This window comes from Nicotiana tabacum, chromosome 17 (genome assembly GCF_000715075.1).
Source record: "Nicotiana tabacum cultivar K326 chromosome 17, ASM71507v2, whole genome shotgun sequence".
Taxonomy (NCBI): Eukaryota; Viridiplantae; Streptophyta; class Magnoliopsida; order Solanales; family Solanaceae; genus Nicotiana; species Nicotiana tabacum.
In genome coordinates this window covers 142024187-142035185 of record NC_134096.1, presented here as the reverse complement: position 1 = coordinate 142035185, position 10999 = coordinate 142024187, and the positions used below count along the sequence as shown (strand labels likewise).

Below are 10999 nucleotides of genomic sequence, written 5' to 3'. Positions count from 1 at the left end.
GAATGGATAAAATGATTTTGGTCCGAACCTCGGGTTTTGACCAAGCGGGCCCGAGGCCAATTTTTCTGCTTTTTGGAGGAAAATTTGGAAAATTTAATTTATGCAATACAATTGATTTCTTTAGCAATATTTGATATTATTGAGTCATTTTTGAATAGATACGAGTGGTTTAGAGGTGAATTCCAAAGAAAAACTGTGATTGAGAATTAAGTGGCCTTCAGAGAGAGGTAAGTGTTGTGTCTAACCCTGACTTGAGGGAATTAGGAACCTTAGATTACTTGCTAAGTGAAATTCATGTGAGCGGCGTATATGTGAGGTGACAAGTACTTATGCGCCACCAATTTACCTATTTTTCTATGTTTCTTCCATTTTTTTATATTGTCTCATTCCCATGCCTAATTGTTATATGTTATACTAGTGTTGTTAAATTGATCATCAATATCATGTTTACGGATTTTCTGGTGATAATTGAGTTTTTATTTCAAAGTTGAGATTGATATTATGGAACCAAATGTTGAAGTAAGGTTTGTACTTATTAATCTATCTCCCTGTTGTTATTTATGTATTACATTATGGTAAGGGAGAGCGTTAATGCATGAAGGGTGATGCTGTACCATATTGTAAATGTTAATGCACGAAGGATGATGTCGTGCCATATTGTGAGTGTTAATACACGAAGGGTGATGCCGTGCCATATTGTGAGTGTTAATGCACGAAATGTGATGATGTGCCATGATATGAGAGTTAATGCACTAAGTGTGATGCCATACCATTTCTATTAATTTTATGGTGAGATTGAGAGTAAAAGCACGAAGGGTGATGCCGTGCATTTTTTCTTACTGTATTCACTATTCCTGTTGATTCATGGTATATTATATGCTCCGGTGATCATTCTGTTGTAATCCTTTATCTTGTATTCCCCTCAGTATGATCCCTTCCCGACATTTCCTGTTTAGTTCTTCATTTCTGTTATTTGCATATACATTGTTAAATTGTACAGGTTGATTTGTAGGTGTCTTGCCTTAGCCTCGTCACTACTTCGTCGAGGTTAGGCTCGACACTTACCAATACATGGGTCGGTTGTACTGATACTGCACTCTGCACTTTCTGTGCAGATTTTTATACCGGCTCGGGTTGATCGAGATTTTGCTATTGGTCCGCTGTCCGGAGACTCAAGGTAGATCTGTCGGCATTCACAGACCTTGAAGTCCCCGTCTATCTTTTCTGTTCTACTGTTTCTTTCATTCAGACAGTTGTATTTTTTTTTTGACTATTACTTGTAGCAAATTCTAGAATGCTTGTGAATTGTGACTCCAGATCCGGGTGGTAGTAATTAATACAGTTTTATGATATTCCGTACTTATTATATTTTATCTTAGTTAATTATTGTTAATTACTGAATGGGAATAAGAAATTGATTTAATGATTCTCTAACGTTGGTTTGCCTAACAAGTGAAATGTTTGTGAGAAATGTTAGTGATTGTTTATCTCTAAATTGATAATTAAAGTAAGTAAAGGTTTATTAGTGGTATCGTTAAGTAATGTTAATAATTGATATATATATATATATATATATATATATATATATTGATAATAATAAGGACCGACTGAGTCCATTCTAATTAGCTTATAGATTGATAATCACACTAAGTAGAAGTGTACTAAGAATATATCCTTAAGTAATGTTAGTGATGCACTAGCCTATACATTGATAATTACACAGTGGGTAGAAGTCTATTAATGGTATACTTGATAAATATTGGTGATTGTTTAATTATCTTAAATTGACAACTAAAGTAAGTAAAACTATATTAGCTATATCGTTAATTAATATTAATAATTTATTAGGCAATTCATTGATAATTACATTAAGTATAGAAGTGTAATAGTTACAATTAGCTTATAGATATTGATAATTATACTAAGTAGAAGTGTATGCATTAAGGATATATCTTTAAGTAGTGTTAGTAATTCACTAGCCTATACATTGTTAATTATGCACTAAGTAGAAGTTTATTAATGGTATACGTGAATTTTAAATTGATAACTAAAGTAAGTAGAAATATATTAGTTACATCATTAATTAATATTAATAATTAATTAGCTAGTATCCTTAAGTAATGTTAGGTTCAATTACATGGTAAATTGGTAATTATATTACGTAGAAGTGTATCAGTGATAATTAATTAGCTTATACCCTTAAAAATGAATTTTATACTAGACAAAATAGTCATTTAATTATTAGCTAGTATACTCTGATTATGTGGTAAATTCATGTGAGACTAATACTAAAAACCTACTAAATATATATATATATATATATATATATATATATATGCAAATTCTACTCTCTCTTTTTTTAATATCGAAGTTATGTGATTGTCTCCTTAATTTTTGGATTAATTAGCATATGCTTAAAATAAATAAGTAAAATGATAAGAGCTTATTTTTGAATTCAATTGAATTTTTTTAATTAGTTAATTAAGAGCTTAATTATATAGCTATTTTAATATCAAAATTTTGCTGCCTTTGTTAGTTTTCAAATTATGGCCGGGCTATTCTATTATAAGTTTGTCCGTTTACTTCCATTAATTATATGCACATCCTCTTAGGAAATATAACACGGAAACATTTATATTTTTAGTATTATAATATTGTATATGGCAAGTGCAATTGATTTTGATATTCTAAATATTAGATTGTTTTGTGTAGTCGTTCAAATAAGGAAAACTTTAATAAGTAAAGTTTTAGTTGACTTCAAAATACTAAATATTAGTTGACTTTATTTAGCATTTTTAGAATTTAATTACGTTTATTAAATATATTATTAAATTGAAAAAAAAAAAGGAATATGTTGGTCTTATTTAAATTTGGGCCAAAGACAATTCTTGCAGCCCAAATCCCCTCAAACCCGCCTTGCCCAAATCCCTCTATCCCTATAATTCCCCTTTCTTCGCAAGAGAGAAAAGATCAGATCCCTTCCCCCACCCAAAAACCCTAGCCTTCCCCTTCTCCATCTTCATTCTCCTAGCCGCCGACCCCCATTCCCCTTGGTCAATTCCAGCCGAAAACCTAGCACAAGAGAGACACGAGCAACAACCCCATCCTTCCAAAACAAGAAAGCTCTCAGACGCTACTGCCGACGTCCATGGCTCGCCTGAGCTCGGCCAAATCCAGTCGCCACTGCTCACACCTTTTCTCCTCTCACCTCTCTTTGGACTCGAAGAGAGATATGGAATTCTAAAAAAAAAAACAGAAAGAAGAACTGGACATTGGGATTTGAAGAGAAAAGTTTGATTCCTTTTCTTCCCGAATTTCTACAAGCTGTCAAAGCTCAAATTTGTGATTCTTGTGTGCTAATTTCTGTTGGATCTGCGCTGCCGAGTTTCTTACTTTTTTTTATCTCGCCTTAAATGGCGTTCTCCTTGAGATTCTGCACTTTAGGTATTTCCTCTCATCTCTTATTTAATGTGCGTTCAAGATTGTTATACAACATGCTGAAATTGGAATGATATGGTATGATGTTTTGGTTAAAATATGATTCTTTATTTCTTTTAGTTTAGTTTAATTACAATCACATACAGATTTTTAGTTACTCTATAATTTTATGGTAATTACTTGATAGTATACTCTTTTTTCTTTTTCATTCACCTAAATTAAATAGCAAATATATTGTAGTAGCTTATTTGCATTCTAGTTTATTATTACTCTCGATCTCCTTTAATTTCCTTTCACTACTATTTCCATTTACCAAATATTAGAGAAAAACTATGGCAATATAAGAGAAGCGGTATAAAGTACATTTAACTTTGAGGACTAACTTCAAAGATCCGTGATATTGTCCGTTTTAATTTGGGCAAAGTCTGCACAATTTTTCTCAAAAGGCCTCACATATTAAGAGTATCCCTATATCTAGTGAAAGTAATATGTTGCTCAAAACTTAGCCGAAGTTTCTACTTCATGGTATGTATGGTAGTCGATGTTCCCAGGTTGAAGTTTATGAAGTTAGGTGCTGAATTATTCCATTCTAACTCTTCGTGTATTTTTTTAACTTCTCTTTTGTGGATTACAAGGTATTGGAACATCCACCATCGTGCAAAATGAGGACCTTGAGGAGATGCGGCAAATGATTCAACAACTTTCTAGGAACTATGCGGATGAACGAGAAAAAAGAAAGCATGAAGAGAAGATTAGAGACGCACTTAGGAATGACATCGAGCCCCTCAAGGCTCAAGTGAACCACTTAATAGGCCTGCCCCGCTCTCCGCCAAAAAGCCACATTTATGAAGAGGATAAAAATGATGAAAATAATATAAATAATGAAGAAGACGAGGGAGAATCCGAAGATGAGGAGTGATTTTATGCTTGGTTAGATTGTTGTTTAGTTGGATTGTTGTTTAGTTGGATGTTAACTTTGAATATTACATTTTGAAGTTTGGTTGGATAGTTTTGATGGGATAATTTGGATGTTTGGATAGTTTATAAAGTTTTGTTGTCATTAATTTGTGTTTTATTGTGGTTGCATTTCTGCTTCTATTATAATATTGGCATGTCTATTGTAATATTCTGGCTGGCAGGTGGTGCTGCAAAAAATAAGCACTCTCTGCCAAAAATGTACCACATTTACTGAGGGACTTATTGACAGAGTCTGTCAGAACACTTATTCATTTTCAATCCAGAATTCTTAATTAGCGAGGGAGTTCGTCAGTAGACTTGAACAAAATTTTCAAATTTTGTTGAAAATACTGACGGATATTCATCGGAATATGAATTTATTCATATTTTTAATTTTTAAATTACTAAATTAAAATTCTAAATTTACCGATGGTATCCGTCGGTAATATTAAATTATTATTTTTAATTTACCGATGGATATCCATCGGTATTGATATTATTAATATGATATTATTTTATAATATACCGACGGATACTATCAGAAATGTACCGATGGCTTTCCGATGGGGTCCATCAGTAATTACCGACGGAATCTGTCGGTTTATTTTACCGAGGAAGGATTTACCTACCTACCACTTACCGACGAACTTCCTTCGGTAAAGCCTTATTACCGAGGGACGTCCGTCGGTAATTTGCGTCGGTAAATATGTAATTTTTAGTAGTGATAGTATCCACAGATAATTTAGATACAAACCGTAAGTGGAATAACAATCATTCGGCCGATTGCTGAAGCCACAAACTTTCGAACCAACAACCTTCTGAACCCACAAAATTCATAAACTTCCGAACCGCTAAACTTTCGAACCCGTAAATTCTATAATTTCTAAACTCGCAAACTTCAAAACACATAAACCTCCGAACTTATGACTTTGGAATTCGTAAAATTTCGAACCTATAAACTGAAAAATAAAAAATCAGAACTGAAAATATAAATTTGTGGGGGACAACATTAACATTGAATACAATGAATATTTGTTATAGTAGGTATGCTAAGGGTGCTATAGAATTTTTTTTTATGTTTACTGTTACATAAAAAGGATTCACATGAATTCTTTGACCTAAAATTGCTAGACATTGTTTTCATTGAACTTTGTAAAGTGCAAGGCAGATTCAACAATTCCTGCTCAGTTTTTGTAGGTCCACTTGAATTAAGGGTTGCCTAGGATTACTATTGTGAAAATAAATAAATTATGGTTTTCATAAATTTTTATAGGAAAATTATTTTCCTCCAATTTCAGGAAAATGTGATATTTAGAAAAATATTTTTCAAACTATTTTGTGCAATCAAACAGTGAAAAATAAAAAAATATTTTTCCGTCATATCAAGCACACCCTTTATCTTAGACTATGTCATCTTAATATTTTCATTTAAGGGCTTTCGAATACGTGAAAATTGGATCTCCTAGATCCATATACCAAGAAAATGAAAATATTTACGTGCTAAAAACGGGGTTACATTTCTATCTATTAATACGGGGGAATAAGCAGGCAACAGGTCAATATGCCTCCTTGGGATTCAAAGGGTAGAATCGTAATTTCATTTAAAATGGACCATAATGATTGGTCAAAATAGAATTTTACTGTAGCTCATGTTTAAATTTGTAAATATCTTAGACTAAATTGCCCCTTTACTTATGTCATCATTAATTACTGCACACTTTCCCATACAGTTACATAAAAGTTTTACAAATAGATTGGAGTTCAGAACCCATTTGTGTTCTTTTAGACAACTGTGACGGAAATGTGTGTTTAAAAATAGCGCTATATATATAATGCCACTGTAAACCGCGTTATACATGGCTAATAAGATAACTATGCATAGCGCGGTATATAACCGCGCTATATATGTATAGCGCAGTTATATACCGCGTTATACATAGATAAATAAACGGTCCCCTTCCTTCTTCCCCACATTCGAACCAGACGACCCCCCTCCCCCATTTCAAAATTCTGAATCGATCCCTCCCCCCAAATTTCCTTCTCCCCAAAAAAAAATAATTTCCTTCTAAAAAATTATAGTGGACCTCACCCGTCACACAAAAAGATAAGATTGTAGTTCCCACATCCTAGCCAAGCCTTTTATTGTTGTGGTTTCCTGGTTTCGGGCTCAAATTTTTAATTCATCGACTTTCCGAAAAACATAAATCGAGGTATTCCGATTTAGTTTATGTCGAAACTCGTATAATAATGCATATTAGTTGTTTTGAATGTGTTTCCATGTTGTTTTGTATTTTTTTGCGATTAAATTAGTATGTTATTTTTATCCGGGCTAAGATATTAGTGTTTTGTATTTGTTTTGTGATTAAAATGTATTTGTTATTTTTATCTAGTTTAGATTATTTATTTGCTTAAAGACTAGTGCCCTTTTGAGCGAAATAAAATGTAGAGCCTTTTAGCATAGAATTCATGTAGTTTAAGTATCTTTTATACTAATAGATCAAACACAAACTCTGCCCAATTTATAAAAAATAATTATTTAATTTACAAATCAAATATACAAAATTATAAAAATATTAAAATTGACACACATAAGAATTAAGGATAGCTTGGTACTAATGGGCCTTAAATATCGAGCCTGGAACCCATAGGTATATACTATGTCCAATTAAATATGATAAAAATTAATTATTTAATTTACAAAATAAACATACAAAATTATGAAAATATTAAAATTGACACACATAAGAATTAAGGATACCTTGGTGCTACTGGGTCTCAAATATCGAGCCTGGAACCCATAGGTATATACTCTGTCCAATTAAATATGATAAAAATTAATTATTTAATTTACAAAACAAACATACAAAATTATGAAAATATTAAAATTGACACACATAAGAATTCAGGATAGCTTGGTGCTACTGAGTTTCAAATATCGAGTTTGGAACCCATAGGTATATACTCTGTCCAATTAAATATTGTATAATTCTAAAAAATAATTATTTAATTTACAGATCAAACATACAAAATTACGAAAATAATAAAATTGACACATACAAGAACTCAGGATAGCTTGGTGCTACTGGGCATCAAATATCGAGCATGGAACCCATAGATATATACTCTGTCCAATTAAATATTGTATAATTATAAAAAATAATTTTAATTTACAGATCAAACATACAATTAATATTGTTTAATTTACAGTAGACGACATGGACGGTGCCGCCTATGCATCCCGGACCTGTCTCCGATGAGCTATTAGTGTTACAGGGCGATCATAGGTCCGCCTACGTATGAGAGGGAGAGTTACTGGCCCAGACTATCCGCGCCAGGAGAGTGGACGACATATGGGATTTTATGAAGGACAGAGATCTCCATCCCCGTGTAGTCCAGCGCCTGCGGGATACGGGCTTCTATAGGATTTTGGAGATCGGGCGGCTGCAGCTCGACTGGTCTTTGATCACGGCCCTGATAGAGCGGTGGCGACCGGAGACGCACACTTTCCACCTGCCCATTGGCGAGGCCACCATCACGCCGCAGGACGTGGAGGTTTTATATGGGATGCATGTTGATAGACTGCCCGTTGCACTGCCTCAGGCCATGAAAGAGATGACGCGTGGGCAATATTTGGACATGCTGCAGCCGCTCACTGGTTTCAGGCCACATGATGAGATTGCACACTCAAGGGCCATTCGCCTGAGTTTGACAGCTATTCGACAACATTTGGAGATATTGCACCCCAACATCACCAGGTAGAAAGATGATTTGCATATTCACCAATATACGAGGTTGCTGATGCTCTTTCTGTTTGGGGGGTCTTGTTCCTGAACACTTCGGGGAACCTAGTCAGCTTGCGATTTCTTCATCATCTTCAGCTGCTAGATGATTTACCCCAGTAAACTGGGGTGCTGCTGTTCTCGCCTACTTGTACAGGCATTTGTGTCGGGCGAGCATGGGCACCCAGCATGACGTATGTGAATTTTTGCCGCTTCTACAGGCGACAACATATTCGAATACTCTGTTAATTCCTTCCAATTCTATACAGTCAAAATTTATCTTAAACTTTACGTCAACTTTGTATGTTAGGTTTGGGCCTGGGAGCGGTTCCTGCAGTGGCAGCCACCTCTACCACCATTACCTCCGGATGTACCACCTTCGTTTCTCCCTCTAGCTAGGAGGTGGGTTCTCCGGCATGGATATGTACGAGATTATGAGGCTCTGCATAATATCCCCCTGTGCAGTGATGTGTTGGATATGCTGGAGGGCGCACAAATAAATGTGTACCTAAACTTACTTGGTATAGCCTTACATGTGTTGCGCATACTCACGTTTTCTATTGTTATTTGATAGTTCATCTGGACGCCATACAACGACGACTTGATAGGTGGCCTGCCCGATTATTGCTCGGCCGACCGACTGATTTGGAGCACTTATGTCCTGCTTATGTGCCTCGATATTATGGAGCATCATACCACGGAATGGGCACTTCGCCAGTTTGGCCGTCCGCAGTATATACCGAGGGGCCTACATGGGAGGCCATACATTATCAACGGGATCGTTCCAGGGCGGACGACACATATATAGCACGGCTAGAGGCGCAGGTCCATACTTGGGTTCGACGAGCTGACCTTATTCCGCCTCCCCCCCTTCATAGATCCAGACGGAGACTATTCAGCTCTATATGCCCTGGTATCGCCTCGTTACCCGACTTTTTGTCGAGAATCCCATTCATCAAGCTCGCAGTCGGTACGTTCCATACGCCGGGCGGCACGAGGCCCTGGTATGTTTTCTGTTATTATTAATTATATAACTGACTGTAGTTTATATTTTATACGTTGTGCAGCTATTAGCCTATATATAGTCTACCAGATGGGACTGCAGATGCAGCAGCATGTCGGCGAGGGAGCGGCCACTTTGCACGATTACGGCCGGCAGGTTGCAGAGGTGGCTGCCCGGACACTGCAGCGAGCTCGAGAGGATCAGCGCTTGGGACACGACCATGCTTATGTGGCGCCAGAGCAGTACCAGCGAGGTAGGGGTGTCGCATGAGATAGGGGTACCCCTCGAGGTGGGGGTGCCCCACGAGGTAAGGCTGCCGCCCGGGGTCGTGCTGGGCGGCGAGGAGGTGGACCCCAGCAAGGGGGCGTTGAGGCCCCTGTTGGTGATGTTGATGCTGATCTGCCGGGTGACCTACATAAGCCGGACGAGTATCTCACCAGCATGCTGTCATACAGCCTTGGGATGCAGCTCACTCCAGGGACTTCGCAGGTGACCCCGCCAGGTCCATTATTGATCACGGGCACGGACCTTACCGGAGAGGATTGGGAAGCATACTTCCTAGGCTCATCGACCGCTGCTGAGGATCGGCCGACCCGAGATTTGGATAGTGGGCGTCGGCCGAGTTATGGCTCATTATCACAGGCGCAAGTATGTTTTTATTAGTATTAAATTTAAATTTGTTTTTTCTTTTCTCATTTATTTTCCATAACCTTATTAAGGCTTCATCCCCGCCCGTCACGGAGGCCCATTTGTGCGATGCTGACATGGCTACGATGGGTGATTATATTCAGGAGCCTGACGAGACCATGGTAAGACAATTTAAATTGTTGTGACTTAATATATACTTTCCTATACTAAGCTAATTTATTCTTCTGTAGGTTTCTACTGGACCGACGACCCCTTCTACCGATCCTGCCAGCACCACTGATGATCATGTTGCAGCGCATCCTGCTATAAAGAGGCGCCGTGATGAGGATGGCCATGATAGCGTAGTCGGGCGGGATGGGGTGTGCCTCAGGCCAGCGGCTGCATTGAAGCACACGGGCTGTGGGACACATTGGTTTTTTTATTTTTTTTATTTTATGTAAATATTATTTTATGTAAATAATAACAACAATTATTTGTGTTTACATAATATGCGCATTATGTTTTTATTTCTCCGTTCCTTCTTTATTTTAACACTACAACACAAACACAAAACATAGTAACTTAACACAATTTAAATTCAGTACAACTAATGAAAATACATGACACGGGAAACATAAAGATAAAGTAGTACACTCAACACATACATGTCATAGTTTAGTCACTGGCCGCCCATTATTCTCTGCTCCAACCACTTAAATTTCTCTTCCATCTTATTTTTTTTTCTAATTCTGCCTCTTTCAGTTTCTTCTTCAATTTCGCAATTTCTCGTTTATATTCTTTTCATATTCACATTGTTTTAAGGTCAAATCATAAAGATTTTGCAAAGATCGTTTGTAGCATTCCTGCTTACACGGTTTATCAATCCATACCTCAAAATTGCAAAAAGGTTCGTCGGGAACCCTATAAAACTTGTTCACACACATCCAGTAGCGGCGTCCAACTTCACCATCATCCTAACAGTCATTCATCGTATATTTTTTGCCGCACTGGCACCTTGGTACATAAAGGCGTTCAGACATTTGTTAAAGCATTAAAAAAAACCTTGCTTTTATGGAAAATTGTGCTATTGGTTATTGTTAAGCGCAGAAAATAACTAGAATACGCCTGTTATTTATAGGCAAGGCAACACGCATAACATAGTATTTAACCGCGCTATATATTCACATAACGTAGT

The 10999-nt window shown here is 36.7% G+C and overlaps 1 long non-coding RNA gene across 1 annotated transcript; it reads left to right on the top strand.

Moving 5' to 3' along the window:
• The first annotated feature begins 2967 nt into the window (after positions 1 to 2967).
• LOC107800484 (uncharacterized) lies at positions 2968 to 4513 on the top strand. The gene is made up of 2 exons (XR_012701513.1): positions 2968 to 3444; positions 4074 to 4513. It is a non-coding gene; the product is annotated as an uncharacterized LOC107800484 (long non-coding RNA).
• Positions 4514 to 10999: the final 6486 nt, after the last annotated feature.